Source organism: Parasteatoda tepidariorum, chromosome 8 (assembly GCF_982258835.1).
Source record: "Parasteatoda tepidariorum strain Cologne lab strain chromosome 8, Ptep-v5.0, whole genome shotgun sequence".
In the NCBI taxonomy this organism is placed as follows: Eukaryota; Metazoa; Arthropoda; class Arachnida; order Araneae; family Theridiidae; genus Parasteatoda; species Parasteatoda tepidariorum.
The window spans coordinates 14,189,325-14,208,768 of NC_141762.1; the positions used below are offsets into that span (position 1 = coordinate 14,189,325).

At 28.2% G+C, this 19,444-nt stretch overlaps 1 protein-coding gene across 2 annotated transcripts in view; it reads right to left on the reverse strand.

The window, feature by feature from the left end:
- The window catches only part of LOC107456822 (dopamine D2-like receptor), a 457,990-nt gene that overhangs the window by 69,197 nt on the left and 369,349 nt on the right, over positions 1-19,444 (reverse strand). The window lies entirely within an intron of this gene.

Genomic DNA, 19,444 nt, shown 5'->3' on the forward strand with positions numbered 1-19,444 from the left:
TGGTCCGTCACCTGTAATTGGTATATTGTGGCATGCTGAACAATAGTACCACTTATGTTTAAAATTTCTACTGCCATTTTAACAGGGTAAGTACATTACAGGATTGTTGTAATCTTGTCATCACTGCTCACAGCCAGCCTTTACTTCCCAGGCAAGTTAGAGCCTGTTGATCTGAAGATTTGTGGTCTTCAACCGCTACTGGGAATCGAGCACCAGTTCTCCACAATTGTAGATTGAAGAATGAACTGTCGAATTAACTATCGATACATTTTTAATTTATGCTGGTTCTTATTGATAAATAATAAATAACATCAAAATTAACAAAATATTTAATTAATATCCACAGTTTTCCTTACCTGGCGCTCATCATAGAAAATTATCAACGAAAAATAAGGAGGAATTAATAAAGGGAACAGAAGAACATCATTCAAAACGGTTACAACTATCGGAGAGCTATATCTTTCACGTGGTGACTATAACAATTTTCCATGCAAGAAATTTAACACCAATTACATTTCGGTGCTTAAACCACTGAGCCATAGCGGCTCAGCGGTGTTAATCATTACTAATGTTTGCAATAATTGTCATTTATTGTTAAAAGTTATAAAGATGATGCTAATAATTGTCAGTTATTATGTTCAATTAATGTCATACGTAACAGGGCATAATGACTAACGTGATGCAAGATAAATAAGAGACATATATAATCTAATCACATATAACACATAATTTATTAATAATAACCGAATATTCATAAGGGCCATATCACTTCAATTTGCTTAATTTACTTTTATCATGAACTATTTTTTTAAATAATTTTTAATTATAATGCATTTACTGTGCACTACATTACTTTGATATACCTATTTCAAAATACCCAACAATAAATTAAAGAAGTTTCGTCAAGAATATTTATATTTTAAGCATGCATATTAGTATTACAAAGACTTCGATTTCAGAAAAATTTTCTGGAAAATTCTACTAAAGAATGATATGAAAGCAAATGACAGTTGATTCAAGCTAGATTTCAAGAAGCAGAGAAGTGCAAGCAACAATGAAAAATATATATATATAGTTTAGAAATATACTTGACATTGCATGCACATGAAATTGAATTTCTCGCATCGCCTCTACCGACTCTATTAGTCTTTGTACTCCATGTGCGTTAGCAGTTGCTAAATGCAAACAATTCTAATGCGAAATCGGGTCACATGAATATCTGCTGGTTAACATTCCGGATATTGCGGGGAAAATTCCATTTCCCATTTGAGTTTGATCTACACAGCTGTAGAGACATGATGGAAACTCAAGCATTCTGGAATCGATTCACAAAATAGCTTTTTCGAATATCAATTCAATACTGCCTTTCCCATACACTTGAATTTTAAATGAAAAACATGTTTTTTTTTTATATAAGTGGAAAATATTATTTTTAAAAAAATATTAAAATTGCATCAAACAATCAGCAGTTTTATCAATAAGTTAGTGTAGCTAAAACCATTCTTAAAGAATACAATATTATTATTTATAGTTAAATATCGAAATAAAAGAAACGAGTGACTTAAATGAATCGTTATTTAAAATCTTTCTATGCTAAATGTTCTTTTTTAATAAATCTATCGCATTGCTACGATGTTATCCGATAGTTTGCTAAAGCAGTATGCTTTAATAAGCAATTATTAAGTATACCTTACAAAAAATTATTTTTATACGTAAAAGGAAAAATGTATCCTAGACTGAATATATCTGCATAGTACATATTTGCCAATTTTAGTTAAGATAAATTCTACATTCCGTATCTGTAGTTGATACTTGTAACAACTACAAATGCTTATAGTATCTGACAAATGCTTATAATAATAAATAATTAATAAGTGCTCTCTAATAATTCCTGCGCAGAAGAACCAAAGAGATTTCATTCTGATTTTGCAGTCACTGAATAATTTGAATAATTTGATTGTAAAAAAATTATTAAATTTAAGCAAAAAAGCATGAAGGATAAGAAATAAAATGTCGGTTTTTCTTAGATAAAATTCCAGTTTTTCGAGAAAAATAACTTCTTTCTGTTATTTTTACTAGCTTTACTAGCTTTAACAGCTTCTCAACTAGCTTTAACAAAATTAAAAGTGTATGATTGCTGCCCCCAGGACAAGTATCAGAATTTTATCTTAAACTGGTCTAAGGTATGCATTATGAACACCAATTAACATAATTTTTAATTCCATGTGAACGATTGCAAACATACCTTAATTCTGTTTTAGATGCAAAACGTTTAAACGTTAACGTGCAAAATCGAGATGCAAAACGCTTTATGTAGTTCTTTATTAACTTATGTTATTATTCTTTCAAGTATTTTCCTTTCATTATTTCAATTTCAAAACGTCGTAATAAAATATTATTTATCATTATGTTTATTATTTGTTTGATTTATATTAGCTAATGTTAAATTCCATAACGTTACTACCATTTTATATCTTTATACAATAACATTCAAATGACAGTAGTAAAGGAATAAAAAATATTAAATTCTAAATTGACAAAACTATCTTTGAAATAAACGCAAGTAAAAACAGCAGAATTTTCAAAAGAAAGAATAAATGAAGCAATAAAGAAAACAATGAACCATCGCAGAATGTACCATTTTTGTTTTCATTTTGCGGATTTTCATAGAGGGCGTTGTTTTCTTTTGTTTTAGAGTTTCCTTTGCATTTAGTTTATTTGTGAAATCGCTGTTTGACCCGGTTTAAAGTAAGTTTTTATTTTCTCAAGATTTTGTTGAAATTTCTTTTCTGATTAGGTTTTATGTATTTCATGTTCTTCCTGGTTTTCTACAAAACCTTCGGGGCACTGAGAGAAATAATTTTGGCATTTGTCCTCTCTCTCAATAGAAAAGGTTTTGTTTTACGGCTTCCAAGGCCGGTACCCCCTGAAGACGTCAGCTTTGGTGGTCATATTTTTATTTTTATTTTCATTGTTTTCTTTATTGCTTCAATTCAAATGACAGATGATCGTCGAATTTCTAAAAGAGAAATTATCTCTAAAGCATATTGAATTGGTCAAGGTACCTAAATAGCAGATGACACATTACTTGTAATGTTTACTAAAAATTTAATAAAGATTTATTTAGTTTCTCTGTTATTAGTCAGTAAGAGGAAAAAAAATATTTAAATTGTAGCAACGTTTAAATTTAAGTTACGCTAACGTTTACGTTACGTTAATGTTGCGTTTAAATAATAAAACGTTGAAAGTAAGTTTTATGAATGATAAAATGGACATTATTTTACATATTATTTTATTTCGTTTGAGCCAGCTATTTTTTTCTGCACAACTTATTATTAAAACATAATTATTTGAGAACAAATGCAAACATCATCAAACAAAATTGTCCATTGCTTGAAAACTATAATATATTATTTTCAAACCAAATATTAAAGCTAAAATGTATTCTTAAAGTAAGTTTATTTTTAACTTGCTGCATTAAATGTTTCTTCCAAACTTTAACAAACTGAGCTGAATATTAAGTAATATTAGTAAAATAATTTTATTGATTCATAAATTTAATCTAGCTTATTAATTGAACATATATTTACTTAGAGCTTGTAGAAAATAAAGAAATTTTTCAATAGCTAAGAAAAATATTTAACTGGATATGATAATAAGGAAAAAAAATGTAAGTATTTAATATTACAAAGAAAAGTTTTCAATGCAGCTAGTGTACTCATCTCATAACTTTAATAGCATACTTAAAAGAATTTACATCTGTATCCCAAATTGAATATCATATTTTCCTTTACATTAAACTACACTTCAACGAAATTTGAGAGTAAAAAAAAATTGTTAAAGCTTGCGGCACATGTTGTTGGTGTCACTCCCATTAAAAAATATTACAGACAGCATCCTTAATTAAAGAAAAAAAAGAAAAGACATAAGTCAGCTAATTGACGCTCTTTTATTGATTTTTTGTTGTACAACAGACTGCGTTATCGATTTCTGAAAACCTTATTAGTATTATTTTGAACGTCATGCTTTTTTGCTAGTTCTTTAATTAGATATAAATGCTATGATTTTTTTATTCTTTAATATGGTTATTTCCTTTTTTTAAAATAGAAAATTGATTGCTTGTCATGCATCCAAGAAACATAAAAATAATGTTTTTAGATTGCAATTTTACTATTGCAAAAAACTTTAAAAAGTGAGACAGTAAGATAGCTTAAGAGAATGGTTTTTAAACTATCGATAAGAATAATGTGTTGAGGAATTTTATTAGCCGTGCTTGCATACCATAGGTGTTTCAAAATATATGTTACAGAACATAGCTAAAATTATTAAAAAAATCTTTGTTATTAGAGGAATATATTATTTGGCTATTCATCAAAGGTGGAGTCAAAGCTATTTAAGCGGAGGTTAAGTAAAATAGCTTGAAATAATGGTACTTAAAATTTAATTTAAGCTAAAAAGTATAGTATTTAAAACATAAATACGAATATTGTGTTGAAGAATTTATTAGCTGTGCGTGCATACTATAGGTATTCCAAAATACATACTACGGAATGTATTTTTAATCCCTATTAAAATGTTAGATTTTAGAGAAATCCGTTATTTGGCTATTCATCAAAAGTGGTGTCAAAGTAAATTAAGCCTAGTTAAATAAGAGTATTAAATATAAATTCAAGATTTAAAGAATAAAAAACCTTAGAAATTTGCTATGTCTATTAATGACATAAGACTGATAGTTTTTATTTAACATTTACGTTTTCTTAATTTATTATTGCTGTGGAATCGCAAAATATAAAGTACAAAAAATGGAAAAATAAAAAATACAAAGTCTATCAATTTATTAAAGAGGTCAATCACAATAAATCTGTGATTAAAAAAATAGATCGTTTATTAGAACTAAAAGACAGTAATTAAAGATGCTTTTCAGTTGCATCTCGCGATTAAACTGGTTTTGTAACTTGTAAATTGGACTATAATTCCTTTCAAAATGCCTTCATAAGGATTTGTTAGATTCCTATAATGTTTTAATTTTTTTCTCCTTTTGTTCATAGTTTAAGACTTGTATTGAAATTATGTGCACGCCTTAATTTTCTATAATGGTTTTAAATATTTACATTAAATAAAATAATTACAGAGCATTAGTAAATATTTCACAATATGATTAATTCTGTTGTTAAACAAAAGTATTAACCTATTCGAAATAATAAATATCAAAGAATGAAATGAGTTTTCTTTTGAAGTTAATAACTAGATCAAATTGCAATAAGACTTATTTTTATACAGTATAAGTACTTCCGGTGTCTCTTAGTAATTGTCATGTATTAAACTAAATTTTTCAGTAAATAATTTTTTCTTCAAACATTTCGAAATGACATGAAGTTTTAGAAGTCTGTCACGAGACAGATTTATGAAATTGTAGCAAACAACATGTATTTATGGGTGTCTGTATGTTCTTTATGGAAACACACATAAATACCCGCACCAAATTTGTTGTAAACGCGTTCTAAGACACGACGTACCCAACCGTCTACTTATTAACTTCCTCAGATCACTGGTTCGAGCACTATATTTTGAAGAAAAAGCTTTCTATGGTATTTGATTAATATTTTATAATTGGTATTCTGTGTGCCTATGACAAGAACGTGAATGTCCCTCTTAAGTAGTCTAAAATAATGTTCGTTTATTCGTTATTTAAAGTATTGAGGATATTGGGGTAATACCGGGTAGTGGGGTGAGATCCGGATACCATGATTGGGTGGAAATTATTTCTGTTTTCTAATTCTAAAATTAACGTTACTTTGAATTATACTTTATTAGTATTCATGCACACAACCGGTTCACTTTTCAAATAGTCTGCGCAGACTACTTATAAAAAACCGTGTTTAGGCTTTCTGATGTTGGAGGTGATGGTTCTACTCGGCCTTGTCAGCTCTCTTCATGCGCCCACGAAATCTTCGCTACAAAGGAGGAAGAAGATAATTACATTACATGTAAATTACATGCATAATATTCTTTATTGTAGTAAAAATTAAAAACATCAGCTATTTTTTCACTGAAATTCAATGGTTTCTAAATTTATCATCAAGTTTATATGTGCAGCCGGTCTAATAGTGAGATGAGATCGGGTGGTTTGACGTTTTACAAAAAAAAATTCATTTACTAGAAAGCAGCGATGCATGAATTTTCTATGAAAAGTGATAGAGATAGATCGATGACAAAAGAGATAGATAGGTATATGGATAGATAGATTAGCTTCATACAATTTGAATCTGTTTTATTCTACAATATTTTAATAGCTTAATGATATAAAATGTAGAAAGTATAGTAATAAAAGATTAGGTTGCGCATATTTACTTCAAATAGGAATAGGTTTATTTAAGCTATTCAAGCAAAATTGACTTAATGTATTCTTAACAAAAATAGAAATTTAGTGTCTAGATTTATTTACATAACTTAAAGTTGCTAGCGAATTTTTATATTAATTTTAAAATCCTAACAAACAACTTATTTTAAGATTAAAAGACAACATTTAAAAGCACTTTCAAATATTAACTTTTAAAAGATATTTTTATGGATTTAGCCATAAGACTTTCTTTAAGCTCTTTGTTATTCAAACTTCATTAAAACAAACAATGGAATGAGGATTGATTTGCTGAATATCAGCTTTTGTATCGTAAAACCTCATTTTAATTAATGGTAAACAAAAATATTTAATTAAAATAAGATTAGAATAAACAAGTTTTGCATTTGAATATGTTTGTTCCGATTTTCTTACTTATCGACTTTGGGTTGAATTACAAAAGCATTGAATACAATGAGAAAAGCTTAAAGTTAATAACAATATTTTTATAACGGATTTATTTATTTTACTTTAATGGTATATATATTTTTGATTAGTTTTATCTCAGATTTGCAAGCCCTCATTTCATAAATACTGACCAAATATCAGAATGTTTTTATTTTTAGGAATACAATTTGTTTGAACTTATAAAAATGCTTATTTTTCGTTCTAAAATAATTGTATAGTTTTAAATTTTATTTTTCAGAATACAATGCTTTATTAAAGCAAAATTAAGAAAAAACGTTTTAATTAACATCCGTTTTAATTTAAGACTAGTGTTAATTTAAGAGTTATCAGTAGTTTTCTTTCTTAAGACAATACTCTGGACAGTAAATGTTTGATATCTTAATATCCTGCATATATTCTAAGACAAATATGTTAACCAACTTCAAAATGTAAACCAGATTCAAAATATGTAAGAATTAATTAATATGATATCTATAAATTGTAACAAATAGACGGCTTTTTGCTCGCATTTAAAGAAATTGATGAAAGAATTACAAACACTGTTTCTCGCAGACAATTTTCCTCATCAGCGAAACTTAAGTATGAGAAAAAAAAATCTTTTTCTCGCATTTGATTTATTAAGGGCATGTCAGCATAAAACAAGCTATTTTTAGTGGTCCAATCAAATCCAATGTTCTTGCAACGTCATACAGTTTTTTTCGAGAAGGAATGTTCTTTATTTATCGAAATGTGTCACCAAGTTTAGGATACCAGTAAGATGACGAAACTATAACCCTTTTTCAATAATTCCATGTTATGTATCGTAAAACATAGCACGAATAAAATCTCTGTCTGATGAGTTTGACTTTTAAAAGCTTTTATATTGTTTCTAAAGCGAATTTATATAATTTGTTAGCAAAATACAAAGGAAATATATGCGTTCGCGGAAGGTTATTGAAATCCTAGACCACAATGGTCTTTTCTTAACTTGCAACGGTGTATAGAGCCATTTACTGTCACATTAAGTGCTCATGAACGCATCATTAGCTATGGAAACAGTCAAATTAAGTCACATCACATATATAGAAATATCTAGTTCAAATTATTGAGCACATAAAATACATGCCCTCTGAAAATACATCCGTAATCTGAAGTGTACTTCAATGTTCTACATTTTAAATATCTACACAGTTACAAATGGTAAACGAAAAATACATCTTTGGAAAAAATATAAATAAGCTCTCTATAAAAAGCATCCAGAAGAACCTAAACCTAAGCTCTAGAAGAAAAGCACCCAAAAAATATTTTAAAAATTTAACAATTTACCAGTTATATGAATTTCTGTCCAATTTCATTCCGGTTGAAGAGCGAATTAAGCCCTATTTTATAGTAATTAAGCTTTTATTCTAATGAAATTAAATATCTTTTTTTAAAATAAAGGATTAATTTAAAGTTTTCACGAAAAAAACTTTGTGCACTTAACTTTGTATTTAACAAAATTTTCAGTATACTTAAGAAGCTCTATGATTTTTCTGAATTCCGTGTACTTGCACTAATCTTGTCGTAGCAATGCTTTATCATAGATATTTTTACAGAAAAAAAAAGTTGCATCGAAATCAAACATTTCATAAGTCTTGTCAAGATTTTTAACTCATCGCAAAAGTAACCTGTGAGAAAAAATAGTTATTTGATACATTATATACAACAACACTATGAATTATATTATTGTATTGTGTTCAATTAAAGAAATCAGAATAAACGGTTCCCAATATCCTTGTAATTCGTTTTTTCTCAGATACAACATTATCGGACAAAAAAGTTGATTAAAATTATATGACCTCTTCAAAAATATAATGATTGGATAGGACAGTGAAAATTTTTCAAACGCTCAGAAATAGGCATCCATTTTCAAGACTTGCCAGACGTGAATGAGAAGAAACAAAAGAGATTTGAAATATATGATAACGCCACCCTTCCATAGTGCATGTAAATACATTTTAACCTGATTTCTCCCTTTCGGCCATCTTGTTCTGTTTTACCTCTTTTTTGTTTCCTCTTGGCTACTTTGATTTTTCTAGTTTTGTTTCTCATCTTCATTTTTTCATTTTTCGTTGACAGCTTTACGTTTAACGTTCAAATCTCTTTTATTTCTTCTCATTCATGTCTGACAAGTCTTGAAAATGAGCGCCCATTTCAGAGTGTTTGAAACATGTCGACTATTACATCTAATCTGTATATTTTGAAGCTAATGAAGATTTTTAATCAATTCATGAAATTGTATGTTGAAAAAATTTAAGGGCCATTTATTTTTTTTCTATTTTTCAATTAATGATTCGTAAAGGAATCTTCTTTCCTCTTTAATATACAGAAGCATTTCTTTCAATTTTCTCAAGAGTTTCCCACGTCTTAGTGGTTGATGCCAAGTTCCATTGTTGACTATTTGCTGCCAAGCGCACTTACTTGTTTCTTCCACCCGAAAACAGATATTGTAACTTACCTCCTTATCCACAGAGATTCTTTAGAATTAAGAGATTCAGCCAAATAAATGAATGTTATATAACTAAATAAAACTATAATAAGAATTTTTCTCCTGAAATCTCAATCTTTTTTAAGTGTCACTTATCTACTTCATCCATTCAGCTTTACACTTATGATTGTATTTTATGATTAATTATAGTATAAAAGATAGTTTTCAGCCAGACAATTATTAATGAAAAAATTACAACAACATTAAAAAATACATTTTCTCATAAAACAAGCGTGTATTTAAAAAGAAAAATGCATTAATTTCTTGTTAGTAATACTTGCTGTCCTGTTTATAATTAAATACAAAAATCGCATATTTTTTATTAAAGTAATATTTTTCAACTTTAATGTCTTTAAATCATAAATCTCCTGTTAGGCCTTTAGATGATTTCTTAGAAAAATCAAAATATTTTAAAGTAAACAACTTTTTTCAAAAGTGTAAAAAAAATATTCTATTAGATATTCTGCTTTTATGTGATTAAATCTCTAGCTAAAATTTAATGAGAGCGCCTTTTATAATTTATTTTATAAAAAAGCTCTCATAAACAAAAATATGATATTATTAATCTCTTCTTCCATGGGTAAATATATGATATACTGAAATAATTGCTTTGAGGAATTAACATATTTAAAAAAAAGTTTTAATAATAATCAAGTATAGTTAATTATTTAGGATAAGAATTGAAATTCTTTAAAGCAGATAAAGGGTTTATTTCTTTTTACAGACCAGAAAATAAAATTTAAAATTTTTATGAATAGTGATAAAAATAATTTATTTTAAATAAATTATACTAATTGTCGGTCCCAAAACACTGCTTCTGAATAGTTTAACATCTGCTGTCATTAATAAATATAATAATAAAATTTTTAAAAAAATATGGTTACTAATACATCTTAACAAGGTCATTAAAAGAAACTTTGAATAAAAAATTGATGCTGAGTATATAATTAAGAACACAACGCTAAGCAAATTTTAATTTAAAGAACTTCGCGATGGGCGAGTACGCGCTCGTACAGAAAGTATATATGGCTCACCCGTCTCGATGTAGATAATATGGAGCAAGTAAATTTATATTTAAATTAAATACAAAACTAAACTCCAGTTAAAAAATTTCGGGTCAGATATTTATTTAATAAAACAATTTCAACACCATATAATCTATATGCTCCAATAATATTTTAATAAGAAATAAAAATAATAATTTTAAAAAAAATCCTGAGATCTGTGATGGACCTCCCCACTTAGTGTAAGATTAAATCAATCCGTATTGAAGCTTGAAGCTGCTGGTTAATAATAGTTTGATCCATGCTGGTAATTTGTCCCATTGACCAATACTGAAGCTGTATTGGTCAATGGGTCAAATTTGCGCTGCCAAAACTTCGCGTGGACAAAATCTAAAATTAATAATTTACTTTAAATTATGACTAATTTATGTATTAATTTTAATGAAGATATTTTATATATTATATAGCTTTAATGAATTCAAATTAATAATTAACTTAATTTTAATAAAAGTAAAAACGTTAAATATAATATTTTTAATATATATTTGAATAATTTTTAACGTATAACGATAGGCGTGTACTTATTTGTATCTTTATTGATCAGTAGAAGTTTTCTTTAAAATTACGATATGAATAGAAGTGTATTGAATCAAAAATGCTAAGGAATCTTTAAAAATTTGTATTTTTAATTTCTTAAACTTTTGTTAAAGAACTTCAATAGAGGGGGAGATGAAAACTTTTAAACTTACAAAGTGGGCGGTGAGCGAAAAAAGATTGCAAATCTATGATTTACATGAATCGAAATAATTTATTGATCGATATGAATAAAAGTGTATCGTATCAAAAATGCTAAAGAATTAAAAAAAATTTTAATTGCTTAAACTTTTGTTAAATAACTTCTATACACGGGGAGTTGAAAACTTTTAAACTTGCAAAGTGGTTGGTGAGCTAAAAAATGTTGTTAATTTATGATCTATTTGAATCAAAATAATTTATTGATCGATATAAATAAAGCCGTATCGTATCAAAAATGCTAAAGAATTTTTAAAAAAAGCTTTTTTTTGAAATTCTTTGGTTGAAAAGTTGAAAACTTTTAAACTTACAAAGAGGGTGGTAAGCTAAAAAAGGTTGTAAATCTATGATTTACATGAAGCAAAATAATTTGTTAAAAGTTTATTTGCTTATTAGAGTGTTTAACTCGTTCCAGAAAATAGCTAGAAAGTAAAATTAGGCCATCTTCCCCCAAAAAACTTTCTATCCACTGCCCTGCCTGCGAAGGTTTGAAGATTGGGGAAGTTTTAGATCAGCAAGAAGTTTTACACTCGCGATATTATGAATAGAAGAAGTTTTGTATGGATCGGTGAAGTTTTGGCAGCGAAGATTTGTCCAGCGAAGATTTTGCCTCGAAGTTTCGACCCTGAACCCTGTATTATTAGAATTTTATAACGAAACGAAAAAAATATAAGCTTATTGTGTATAAACTTCATGTATTATAATTGTATATAAACTTAAAATGTTCATGCAAAAAGGTTGTATTTTTATTATTTTTATATCATTATTATTTTTATAATATTATTTGAAAGAAAATTTTTATATGGCACTTTAAAAGAGTGCACTTTGATGAAATTCAGACTTCGAATGCACTTCTATTTTGAAGGTAATAAAAAATAAACTATATTCTTCTTATGGTTATTATTGTTTCCTCGACGTCTTAACATTCCTGCAAAAGAAATCACAGGACTCTTACCCACACGGAACAAACTGTATATTTAAGTCTGAAGATCGTTCTAACTACCTTAAACGAAGAAATACTTGCTTTTAACAAATAAAAAAGCAACTTTATGTGTTCTTTAAAATTGCTGAAACGTCACAAATACTTGCGATGCAAGTGACCAACGAAAAATTGTGCTGCCATCTATCGATTAGATGCAAAACTAATATACCATGGATAAGAAAAAAATAATTGTATACGAACATCACTAATAAAAATCAATACTTTCTCCAATAATTCAACAATAAATGGCATCTTTTGAATCACACTCTTTGTGATACATAACCTCCTGGCCATCATATACCAAATAAATATCCAATGCCGGCTTACATGATATAACAGTCCATGACACAACAATAAAGTTTACAGTGTCTTTTAAATCTATTTTTATTGTCATTTTACATCCTTAAAAGAGAGATTAATACATAACCAGAATGCCTTAGTTTATAGAAATCTTCGATAAGCTTAGTAACGCTGAGATATGTTTCTGAAAGCTTACAGAAACCACTCGGAAGTGTAAATGCAACATTTTGTGATATGTGTTATATATTTATATATATTAATTAATGTATGCAGATAACTTTAAAATTTATTACCTTTTTTCAAAAAAGGAAAGAAAGAAAAAGAACTACAAATTAATGTCTTCCAAGGATAATTATATGGCTATCAGTTTTATTATGGAATATTAATAAGCTCTAAATTATTTTAAATCTAATCGAATTCAACTCTAAAAATAATTTGAAAGAAAAAAGTTCTATCATGCCATTCATAAATCATAAGAATATCTTTTCTTATAGATTCACATTAGTTTAATACAATCACTATAGAAGATGTCATGTATTCTTAAATCATTGTTACAACATTCCAAACCATAATTTGTTTCCTACTTTCAATTTCGTTTTCATTGGCAAGCGAATTACTTTTATATCTTCCATGCTTAGAATAAGAAAAATAATATTCAGCAATGTCTATTATTTATTTCTAAATTCAATTTATTTACGAATAAATTTTAAGTCAACTTCAGCACTATCCATCATATTAAGTTTGAATAGTGGTTATGAATTCGTTGCACAAGTTCTATTCGAATTTTCTTGCACTAGTTAAGAATACAAAACATATTGATTTCCATATGAAAAGGCAGAAAGAAAAGGAAAAACATAAGAAATCGAAAAACATTGTAATATTTTATTAATTTTTCTTTCTTTATTGTTATCACTTTTATTTTTATGACAAATTTACTATTCCTTGCTTAAGAAATATTTAATAATATGTCTACTGTTTTCATTTCGTAATTCAAATATGGTTATTAAGTAATCATTCAAAATAGAACATAATAAATATAAATTTTTCACTTCATCATCAAATTTTTTACCTTTATAATATAACTATCTTATCACGGGGTGAGTAAAAAAAAAGAAAAGAATCAATATATCAGGACTGAGAAACATAACGCAATCATGATCAAAACAGAAAAGCATATACCGACACAATTAAAGAGCTTGATGGAGGAACCAAGCGATTGACATTTTTAGGGGAATAAATGAATTAGAGAAAATAACATAAAGCAGCTGCGTCGATATGGGTATGTTTCATGTAACAGAACTGTTTTTGCTTTCACATTTATTTTAACATAACTAATCCATCCTAGTTTTTAGTATGTTTGCATGGTTTTTATTTCAAATTAGGCAGTGATAAATAAAATAAAGCAAGTGATTATTAGTACCACCTTCTAATAAATTGGTATTAAAATAATTCGGATACAATTTCATTCTTCGATCTGAAAATATCACTTACCTGGTTCTTCCACTAAGTTTTTCAATTTATACAGCTAAAATATTTTCAATTTTTTTAAATTTAATATTACATATTGTAATCTTTGATGGCTTATCGTTATTGAAGTAAGCAAAGCTCGTTGATTGTAATTTATACCATTGGAATAAATATAAAATGTATTTAGTATCACTTGGTATGATGTATTTGCTCGAGGCTAATTCATGGAGCCGTAAAACAATTAATTACAAAGTATTGGCATTAAAACTGCTTAATATTGGTGCAGTTATAATAATCACCATATGTATCTGTATAATATTTTATTCCTATATTAGTCTATTTGGTATTTATTACATAACCCTTCAATATTTGAGTTTATACATATTTGTGAGTGGCAACCAACTAAAGCCTATTTAAAAAAAAAAAAAATAAGAGATAAGAAAAAAAGATAAGAACTTTATAAGGATTTTGAAGCATGGCCGTTTCTCTGTCCGAACTTTAATTTACTATTAAAATACTTAAAGTAGTGGGGGAAGAAAGTTCTTTAATTCATTAAAGTTTTAATACACTATCTTAGTTAACACAGGAAAACATATTTTCCGAAACTACAGAGAACCCGTAGTAGAATTCGCATCAAATCCAATTCGCTAATTACCATAATACCAGTAGTACATATTACCGTCAGTGATATACAAATGAATTGAGAATTATCTGTGAATTGTGATCGTTTACGGTTTTTTTTAAAAGAATTTTCTATTAATCTTTCCTCCACGAGCTTGGCTTTTTAGCAGATAGCTTATTTTATTTCATTTAATAAGCATTATCAATATTAATTGAGTATTAATTTCAATAATAATATGTAGATTTTTTACGGTTACCCAAAACGGGAATAAGTATCTTTTTTTCTTATTTCTGCATTTTAGTTCGGAAGTTACTTTTTTTCATTTCAATTAATACATATTACCAACATCAATTAAGTATCATTGTCGTTAATGATAGTATGACGATTTCTTACTGTTCGTCTTGTTTAGACAAATAATATATCTTTACTCCATTACTTTTGCGTTCTAGTACGTTGCTTATTTCTTTTATATCAATATGCATATATTACCTTAATTAATTAAGCATCATTGGCGTCGATTTCGTATGTTTCTCCTAAGCGAATTAGTATCCCTTTCCCATTAATTATCTTTTGAATACATAAATAATTTTTTTTCTATTCCATTCCTGTTGGTTTTATGTAAGTAATTCTTTAGAAAAACGTTTAAGCGAATTGATATAAGTAAAATAAAAGTATCAGACATGGTATCAGACAAATAAACTTGGTGACGTAAACAACACGAGTTACCATGTAACGTTCACTGAACTTATCTGACATAGCGAATATAAAATAATTAAATATTTAAATACTTGTAATAACCAATTTTTTGATCAAATCGAGCTTTCAGCTTGCAATTACCACTGATGTTATCTTGTTATCTAATATGTGAAAATTGAATCATTAAAATTTAAAACAGTGGCTAACGCTTAGCCAATCAGAAAATTTCATTTCGTTTTCCTCTCATCACGCTCGAACGGTTTGTCGCAGAACGTTCGAATGTTGACAGTGACCTTCCTGGTGCTTTGAACTATCTGTATGCCAAGTTTCATAACTTTCGGTCGGAAGATTTAGGAGTCTATTAAGGACTCCCACACACAGACATTCATTTATATATATATATATATATATATATATATATATATATATAACTTTCATTGCGAGCTTTAATATGAATACGTTGGTATTTATGTATCATTTTTGATTTTTTTTTTTTTTGGATTTGTTGTAATCATAGGTTCCAAAAAGAAAACTAGATATTTGAAGGATAAGTTAAACACAACTCGAGGGTTTTAATTTTTTATTTATTTATTTATTTTTGTTTTGGATTTGTTGCATTCATAGGATTCGATGAAATCATACATATTCGAGGGATAAGTTGAGCACTAAAACTAATTAGTTTCAATTTTATTTTCTAGATTTGTTATACTCACAGGATACGCTGAATTGTTAGATAATTGAGGGATAAGTTGAATACACATAATCCAAATAAAGTACAAATTGTTTTGAAATTATTTAGTGTATAAATATTTTTTTCTAGCACAAAGTCGGGTATTATCCAGGTTTTACAAGTAAAACAAAGTATTTACTAAAGTGACTTGTTTAAAGCCCAAAATATGCCTTAACATGATTCTATTTTGGAATTAAATCAAGTTCTTGGGGTAAAGCCTTGATTTTATCAACGCCTTTCTGCAAGAGCCCGAAACGAGGGATATTTTTTTTAACTATTGCCAAAATTATTTTTTAAAATTATTGAAATCTCTTTCGCGTGATATCGAGAAAATTGTGCATTAGTTCAGTTATTTCCCATGGGATCTTATTGGTGAAATGGCCAAAATATTGAATTGTTCTTTTTTTAAATTTTTTTTGTAACTCTTTTAATAATAAAAGTGAGACAGATCCTTCGACTTAAATCATATCTTATTTTAATCGCACTTTATATTTTCAATAAAAAATTGAAGTGTGTTTTAACCTTTTTGAGACATTTTACAGACGATAAAAGGAGACGCTGGCGTTGGTTAAATTTGTTGAGTCAAACTAATCAGAAATCATAACAATCAATTTATAATTAGTAATGTTTATTATTTCTAAAAATTTGATTTATAAAGTTAGTGCCTCTTCCCGGTATTCTCTACTATTTCATGTTTTTTAAGGTAAAATGCCAAGAGCCACTGCCGGTATAAATTTGACCAGTATACCCAGCAGTGGCGTACGCAGAATTTTTTCAAGGGGGGTGTTCATAATTTTCTGAAGCTACTAAAAGAAATTAGAGTATGTAAAAAAGCACTATTATTTCCCTAATTTAGACAGCTAGACAGTTTTGACTTTTTATTTAGACAACATTGCTTAGTTAAATTTTGATTTGATTTTTTAAGTTTAAGAACATAATGTAATATCTTCTCGCATGTAATATCTTCTGAAAAAAGTCCAATGTCATATGGGTGGGAAGTAACACTTTGAGGGCCACTTTCACATTCATCAGATTTTGTTATGCTCGAAACGTTTTCTTCAACGGAAGTATCACATTTCTGTACAACAGAAAAACTTACATTGTACTTCGTCCCCTCTTTTATATAATTTTTCACCGCATCTCCAAAATTCTCGAATTGTCTCAAAGACGACAGAACGTCTAAGATTCCATAATCATCGCGTAAAGACCTCGAGAATGACAGCCAGTCTCGAAAACTATCGCGCCTGGCAGAACAGAAAGGAAACAGTCCATAACAGCATCACGTGAATTTGGTTTCAAAAGTACAACCCTATTATAGTAAATGTTTTTTTCAGTATTCTGAGAAATACCTTGAGAAAAAAAGGTAGGTATAAGGCAAAAAAAATATATAGTCTTAAAAAATAATACCCGCATAATTTCTACTAAAATATTTTATTTTTGTCATTTTGTCTGAGCTCAAGGGGGGTGTTCAAACCCCTAAACCCCTCCCTTGCGTACGCCACTGATACCCAGTACTGATGTTTTCTAAGGATAAGTCCCTCTAGCCGGAAAACCCCGCATTGATGTGTTTTTAAGGTTAAGTTCCATTACCCGATATACGTTTTTCCGGTATACTCAGCACTTATTTTGTAAGGTTTAGTGCTATTTCCTCAGGTATTCCCAAAACTGTCGGTTGTGGTGAAGGATATCCTCGAATTTGATCGCCTCGATTTGAAGATTTTTTCAGTGCCTTCTTTAACGTCGAATTCAACCTATAATCCTATCATAAGTAATCCCTCGTTTGGGCTTTTACCGGTTGTCGCTTAATTTCTAAATGTACCGCAAAGCCTTAGCGAAAGTCCAAAACGGAATCATATTAAAGCACATTTTTGTGATTTATCAAGCCATATTTTGTTACGTCCTTGGTTTTATTAGTAAAATTTAGGACATACCAAACTTCGTGATTTTATTGTAACATATGCATAAACTTAAATTGAATAAAACAAGCTGAAGTTTTCAATAAAATGATAACGAAAAAGAACTTTCAAAAACATTGAGAATGCTTATTAGAGAAGCATATTTCTTTATTTTTGAATTTGGATATTTTATCTTGAATTAATAATTAGGAAATGGTAATATATATTTTTATAAACGTATATCTTTCCCCTAATTTAATCAATATATTGCGATTTTTTTCATAGTTTTGCTTCTTTCAATGGTTTATTACATAGATAATTTATTTAAAAAATATATAACGGCTTACTGATTAAATATAAAGGCAATTACAGGCTTTCAAAATCATTTCTGGTTAGAAAGATTTTTAACTCTTGAAAACCCTGAGACTCTGTAACCTGAGGGCTCCGCAGAACACCTTTCGGAAACAACTGCCGTAACTAATGGGTATTGTTTTGAAATTTAGATTAACGAACAATAATGGAATCAATAAACAATTATTTTCATACTCTATTTATGGGTGAAAATTATCACATAATAATCATATCACCATATTATCTGTTGGTGAATATATAAGAATATGATTGTAACAGTCAGAAAATGACTAAAACTATTACTATCATCTATCACAGACTTTCAGTTAAAATTTAAGCACTCTAATCATTGAAAAGAATAGGCAAAATTATGATTGAAAATCTTTTTATAAATGGTTATAAATTCTTCTCGTATCGACAAAAAAAATTAAACATGAATTTAAATCAAGCACTAAGCTTTACAATAGATCTTTGATTTCTCTAACCAGTTAAAAATTGTGCAAATGTCTATAAAAAGTTTCCCCCCTCACATTATAAAAGTAGGATAATACTTTATCAATATGCTTAAATTTTAACATAAAGTATATTGACTTCCATTCATGTAATTATATTCCATTACAAAAATTGAAATTAAATAAATCCATCTCCAAATTAATAACTTTATTTATCATAACTTTTAAAGCCGCTCTATTTCTACGCTTTTAAAGTGATTTGTATGATTAGCACTGTTAATTCTATTAGTAAAAATACACTGTATTTAGTAAAAGTATTAATATATTTTATTCTTCCAAGAACTAACTACGAGGATTGCTATTTATATTTCTGGCCTTGGCAACAGTAAGTGTTGCTAGGCGACCGCAGACGATTTTAATCGAAAGTTTGATATTTTTAAACATAAATTCAGCAGACGATTTACCATTATAGCTTCATTTGTGTTGTTGACAGTAAATTGAAAAGTTCCTCTCTTTCAAAAAATGGGATTGAATCGTGAACATTTTCATGCCATTATTTTTCATAACTTTCGACGTGGATTGTCAAGACAAGAGTGCTTCGATGAACTTGATTCCTTATTCAGTGATAAAGCGCCATCCTACAGCACTGTAAAAAATTGGTATAACGAATTTAATCGTGGTCGACGATCGATCCAGGACGAATCCCGTGCAGGTCGTCCAAAATCCGTTGTTGTGCCAGAAAAGATCAATGCTGTGTGTGAACTGATAAAGCAAGATCGTCATGTGACATACCGTGAAATAGAGGCGTCTTTGGACATTAGTATGACTAGCATCAATAAAAT